The sequence below is a fragment of the Phalacrocorax carbo genome, chromosome 3 (genome assembly GCF_963921805.1).
Source record: "Phalacrocorax carbo chromosome 3, bPhaCar2.1, whole genome shotgun sequence".
Lineage (NCBI taxonomy): Eukaryota > Metazoa > Chordata > Aves > Suliformes > Phalacrocoracidae > Phalacrocorax > Phalacrocorax carbo.
Genome location: NC_087515.1, coordinates 101,204,013 through 101,210,012, shown reverse-complemented (window position 1 = coordinate 101,210,012; position 6,000 = coordinate 101,204,013). Strand labels below are relative to the sequence as shown.

Genomic DNA, 6,000 nt, shown 5'->3' with positions numbered 1-6,000 from the left:
AAGATGTGGCAGTTGGAGGAAAATACGGAGCCATATTTGCAAACTGGGCAGCACAAGGCATCCTGTTCCACCCGCTGCCTGAGTAGCTGCAAGAGGCAGTGCTGTGGTGAGGAAATGGGTCTATCAGAGAAAAAGAACAAATTAATGTAATGGGGAAGGAAGAGTGTTCCTGGTTTACTGATGCTTAAAAGAAGCCAGACTGCTGGTTTCTGCAGATCCTTTTCTCTTTTCATCTTCTTCCCTTTCACAAGGGAAACTTTCCCTCACTACCCAGACCTCCCCAGTGCAAGGAGGATGTTGGGGGGAGTTACATTCTGACCTGGCAGTGGCTTTTCCAACCTGTGTCTGTGCCAAGGGAGGAGAAGTGTACGTGGCCCAGACAACATCTGATGAAGGCACCCTAGGCTGTAGGGCAATGCTCTGGTGTATGAAGATGCTGCACTTTAATCTTTAAAAGTCCCCTCCTTTGACTGTGGCATATCTGGGACTTGCTCCTGTAGATGGTAGATGCAAGGGATGCCTGTCCCATTGCAACGCCAATATCTAGAGCTACAGTCCAAAGAAAACTGAAAAAGAAGGAGGAGGACATCCCAGTACAAAATCCTTTTTGTAAGGTTAGTCTGAAGAATCCCACCACACAGCTCTGCTGCCAAGTTACTTTCTTTCTAACTTTGTCGCACTATGTTTTCCTTTGGTAGAAAAACATATTGCGATTGTGGAAAAAACAGCTTCTAATAAAACAATGTTGAGCAACTCTCATCCAGCATCAAAATGACTTTTGATACAAGCAGTTCAAATGTTAAATGCTGTATTTCCATTAACAAAGTACATGCTGGATGGCAGACTATTCATCTGAGTATGAGCACAGTTTCCTCAGGCAGAAACAAAAAGGCAAGCTTCAAGTATCCCCCTGATTAGACACCAAAAGGATCTGATTTTACCAATAAGCATGCTGTGGGTGGACTTTCAGAGTGTTTCCCCTCTTCCTACGCACTTTACATCCCTTTATACTTCCTCTCTTGTGCTCTGTTGCCCTTCCTTAAGATGTCTTCTCTGTCATTTCTGGAAAACAAAGTCAGCTGGGCTGACAGATACAGCTGCAGTGTGTTTACCTTAAACCGAAAACCCAAAGCTGCCAAACCTGAGTAGCTGTTCCTTCATCAGAACTATTATTCCTTGAGGGTCACCCCCAGATTAGCCTGGGAGCAGCTACAGATGCTGACAGATGCCGTAAGTGCTATATGATATTACAAGAAATGGAGCCAGGTACCATGCACAGATTACAGTAAAGAAGTACCTTGGATGCTTAAAAAAATAATTTCATAACAAATAGATGTATGAGGCAGTTGGTGACCTCTGATAGTGTCGATCTGACTCACTTAATGCTTGATAAATGGTTTAAGGTCAGTGGCTGGCTTTGGAGGAATGGAGCATGCACTCAGCCCAAAAGTAAGCACATTTTCCAGAAAAACACAGAAATTAATGCGCTACAATAAAAGCAGCTGCTTTGTTTAATGACCCATTTCATCATGTAATTCCTATCTTTAGCTAAGAAATGCCAGCAGTTTTCAAGAAGGCTGGGAATGTTCCAGCAATGATGTGCTTTATCAGGGAAGGGAAGATGTAGGCAAAAGCTGTAAATTATTTCCATCGATGCTGGAGGTGTCCTCTTCTGACTGGGCCTGGCGTAGCAGCCCTCAGCTCATCTCTATCTCATGCCAGGCAGAAACCTCTCCCTTGCCCCTTTCCCTGCCCCCACCGCTAAAAAGCATTGTGTGTTTACAGGTAAAATACCAAAAATATTGTTGAAGAGTTCTGGTGGTGGACTGCAGGCTCTGCAGGGCACTGCTGGAGTTTCTCTTGTGCCATGCAGGTGTGGGGGGGGGTGGTGTTGTGTCACTCAGTGATGCTGCTCTTGCAATTGCCACTCTTTTTTCTTCATCCTCTGCCACTGAGAATAAAATTTGAGGAGCTCTGCTCTTACCATCCAGCAACTAATCTAGTAAATAATAAATGGTGCTCATAAATTATGCTTCTTTATGGAATACACTGGAGCAGATGTGGTTGCTTGCCTACAATCATGCATGCTCCTTATTTCTCCAGAAAACGGATATTAAAAGAATGAGATACAATAAAATATAATTATTCAACAAGTGTTACTAACTGGAAGATAATGCAATGTAGTTGTATCTTTTGTATTTAAAAATGAGAACGGTTCTGCTTGTTCGTATTCAAAGTCATAAAGTGAATTAAGCTTTTAGTGTTGCAGAGCAAACATGCTTCCAGGAATGTATCTAATTTGCACATAAAGTTATTTTTTTTCAGTGTTGGGGTGATCAGCACTTCATACACTTCTTTAGCTTGTTCTTCATAGCTGATTCCTTCAGACACTGCTTTATGGTCCTGCCTGGTATGGGCTCAGTTCAAAATGGCTGTAGCAGAATTCCCAGCAGGTCCATTAAAAAACGTGAAATGTGCAAAGCCGCATAAAAAGCATAAAATCCACAAAGTTAGTTTTCAAACTGTAGCATGCCTAAGCAGTCATTATAGCTCTAGTTGAGAAAAAAAAAAAGTAAAAAAATATTTTAAACAGAAAGTTGGACGTAAAGCTCACGGCCTGTCAGGTAGCTCATCTGGGAGGGTTCTTTCAGTCCAGGCTATTTCTGTAGTCCATTTCCTAGTGCAGTTCCACGAGTGGCTGTGTCGTGCAGGTGGAGGGGCAGGAGTGGCGGAGGGAAGGGATGGCCTTCACCCCTGAGCGTCACCAGAAGTGCTGTGCCGAGTGACCCGGGTATCGGAGGCCCTGCAGCTGATGGGGACCCTTAGGGACCCTTTTGGCAGTGGGAAGTTACCCAGAGCTGATCCTTGGAGTCACTGTAAGTGGTCTAACCCATACTTTTCCCAGGCAAGCGTGTTCATAAAGCTGTGTGATATGTGAGATAACATGAAGGCTGGCTAAAAGTGCATAGCAACCTCTAACATAGTTAAAAATATAACTTTCTTATCTGATATGCTTTTTACAGTTTAAAATTTGCATCTGGTAGTTTTTATGATGTCCTGTCATTATACTCTGAGGAATTGAACTTTTTTCCTCCATTAATGCATTTTATCAAACAGGCTAATATTTTTTTCCTGTGTGCTTTTCTCTGTCCTCTCCTCTTTTTTTATTTGTCTTCCAGCTTGCTGCAGTCCCCGTGAAAGTCTCTTGTGACTGTTACATTGGATCAAAGTTCAGAGCTGGTCACCAGAGACTCCCCTTGGCCTCTTGTCCATATGCTCACTTGTCTACATTAAGTAGATAAGCGCTGTTTTTCTAAAGTTATTGCGTATCTGTTTCCCAGTTTACCAGAGCTTGGTAATAAAACGGCATTAGGTCACTCTTCTTTTGTAAGTCGCAAATGTCTTTTTTAGCAGTGGCTGGAGGTGGGATAGCCTCAGGATAAAGGAAAACAAAGGGCAACCCCTTTATCACAACTCTCTCTGCCCCCTGTGTATGGGCAGGGTTGCAAGGGCAGTAGCAGCAGTGTATTTATTTTCAGAGTTTTTTTCTTAGTGCCCAAGGTGAATAACTGGAATTTCATTCTCTCATTGCTTACCCGTGATGTCCAGAATCCATGTCCTGAAAGGCATTTTATCTCTGGAGAGCTAACATATAAAAATGGTGCATTCTTATGGAACAATTTCATTTCCTGTGTGCATACAGATTTGGATTTGATTTTGCCCAATAACGATGAATTTCCTAAATTATTTTCCTGCTTATTTTTCGTCTTGCTCTTAGCCCTGCAAATGCACCTGGAAACGACTGAAATAGATTTTCTTCCCAACAGAAGAGAACCATTAAAAAAGTTCTGGTTTGTGGTGCCAAGTGGAGCCCCCACTTACATCTGTGGGAGGACACTAAGGGCACAGAGAAAGGGCGTAGACTGTGGAAACTTCAGTGGTGGAGGTTGTGTGTGAGTCAGGAGTAACACAGAAGGAGCTCTGGGTTAGCTGGAGTCAGAAATACCCATCTCCTTTTTTGTGGAATGAACAACTCTCATGTGAAGTCATGAAGACATGACAAACCCTTTGACGCGGGTTGTGCAGAGCTGGTTTGTAAAGTTGAGTTCATTTTGAAACAAGGTTTTGTCAGCGACGTACCCCTGAGACCTCACCTTGAAGACGAATAAAAGTTTGAAGCATGTGGGAGACTGTTTCCTCTGCAGCATGAAATCATGTTTCATTGTAGAAATTAGGGTCAGTTTCAAGAGTTGTTTAACTGTGTTGTGAATAGCATCCATCAGTAAGAGGAAACACAGCAAGAGGGCAGCGTGCCTCCCCTTGAATCCAGCTCTCATGGTCACAGGTTCATAGTTTCTGGGTAAGAGGTGTGAAGGCAAAGACAGTGAATGATTGTTTGTATACACCAAATACCCTTTCTTTTATTGGTAAGGTTTAATATCAGCCGTGTCAATGCAATACCATTATCCCAATGGGCAAAGAAGAGCCCCCGTTGCTCTAGTTTCAATCCTACAGGGGATGAAACAGTAAAGCAGCACAATCACCATAAAATAGACCTTTGGTCTTCATGTGAAGTTTGGTGGTGTGCAGGGAACACTACAGAAAAGGAATTATTTGGCAAGGTTAATGAGAAAGGAAATAAAACCTGTGTAAGCCTCTGGAGTTCCGGTTTGTTTGGGGGTTTCGAACAGCACAGACTTACTAGGAAGTTTTGTAATGCCCTTAGCAAGGAACTGGTTTGTCACACAGCATCAGAAATCAGGTATGCAAAATACCAACAAACACGGATTTTGTTAGCCAGGAGAGTGTATATTAAGGCATGTTGTAGGATCCCTTAAAAATATAAAATAAATTTTTTAAGCTCCTGTACAAAATCTTATGCTATTGCAGGTACTGGAACTGAAAAAATGGGAATTTGTAAACCTTTCTAGGCTTACCTGCAAGCTCTCAAAGCATCCATAAGATGAGCAGAACTGTGGTTTTGATAGAGAAATTTACATATGAAACTTGCTTATGAAAAAAATGGATATTAGATAACTGAAATTCTTGTAGCAGACTCCTGTGCCTGGGGGAAATGCTGGCTTCTCAGGGCCCCAGATTATTTTAGCAATAAACATCCTCCATCCAGGGAGGCTGGGCTCATTAATTCAGCTGGGCACAGGGAAGGCTCAGGTGCAGTTTTGCTCAGCTGCCAGCTGCAGCCCAGCAAAGCTGTTCCTCCCTGGTCCCAGTCTAATCCACCCCGCACAGGCTGCAAGGCGGGGAGATAAACTTATGGAGAAACTGCAGGCTGATCTCCTAGCAAAATAGACCTTTAATAACAGAAAGTGTAGTGGAAACAAGGGAGGCGGGAAGGCGGGAGAGGACTCTGTGCATCCCCCCTCCATCAGGCTGGGATTTGGGGCTGCCCTGCCTACTCCAGCAGGACTGCAGCACCCACTCCTCCTCCTGCCAGGGGGCATGGGGTGGTTTCAGCTGTGTACTCAGCAGCTCTATTTCTGGCAGGATGTGCTGAAGTTCTCATAACTGTTTTTCAACAAGAGAAAAACCAGTGCAGGGATTATTTTCCCTTGTCCTGCCCATCCCAAGTTAAACTTGGTAAACCTGTGTGCAAGCATTGCAGCCCCATGGGGATTTCCAGGCACAAGTTTTGTGAAGTAAAGATAAAGTTCTTCGAAAATTATAGTCCTCATCCATTTTTCGTCAGCATAATGACTGCTTTAATAATTACTATCCTCTCATCAATTTTAATTTATGGAGAAGCGAAGTAGATAAATCTATGTTTATCTATATTAACTACAAATTGGCTACAAGTTGCCACTGCAACTTCATTTAAAAAAGATTTTATATTTTTAAAGTTTAAACTACATGGACTTTACCTTGATGAAAAGAAGTGGTAAACATTGGTCTGGTTATTCTTGTCCGTATGGATATTGTACTACTGCACTATCTGGTAACAGTGCTATAGATAAGGTTTTCTTGACATTTCCTTTCTTATTT

General features: G+C 42.7%; 1 long non-coding RNA gene across 3 annotated transcripts in view; it reads left to right on the top strand.

Moving 5' to 3' along the window:
• The first annotated feature begins 2,687 nt into the window (after positions 1-2,687).
• Positions 2,688-6,000, top strand: part of LOC135312886 (uncharacterized) — a 99,163-nt gene continuing 95,850 nt past the window's right edge. For all 3 annotated transcript variants that reach the window (XR_010372506.1, XR_010372505.1, XR_010372507.1), the window contains exon 1: positions 2,688-2,876. This is a non-coding gene — a long non-coding RNA (uncharacterized LOC135312886). The remainder of the gene's footprint in view (positions 2,877-6,000) is intronic.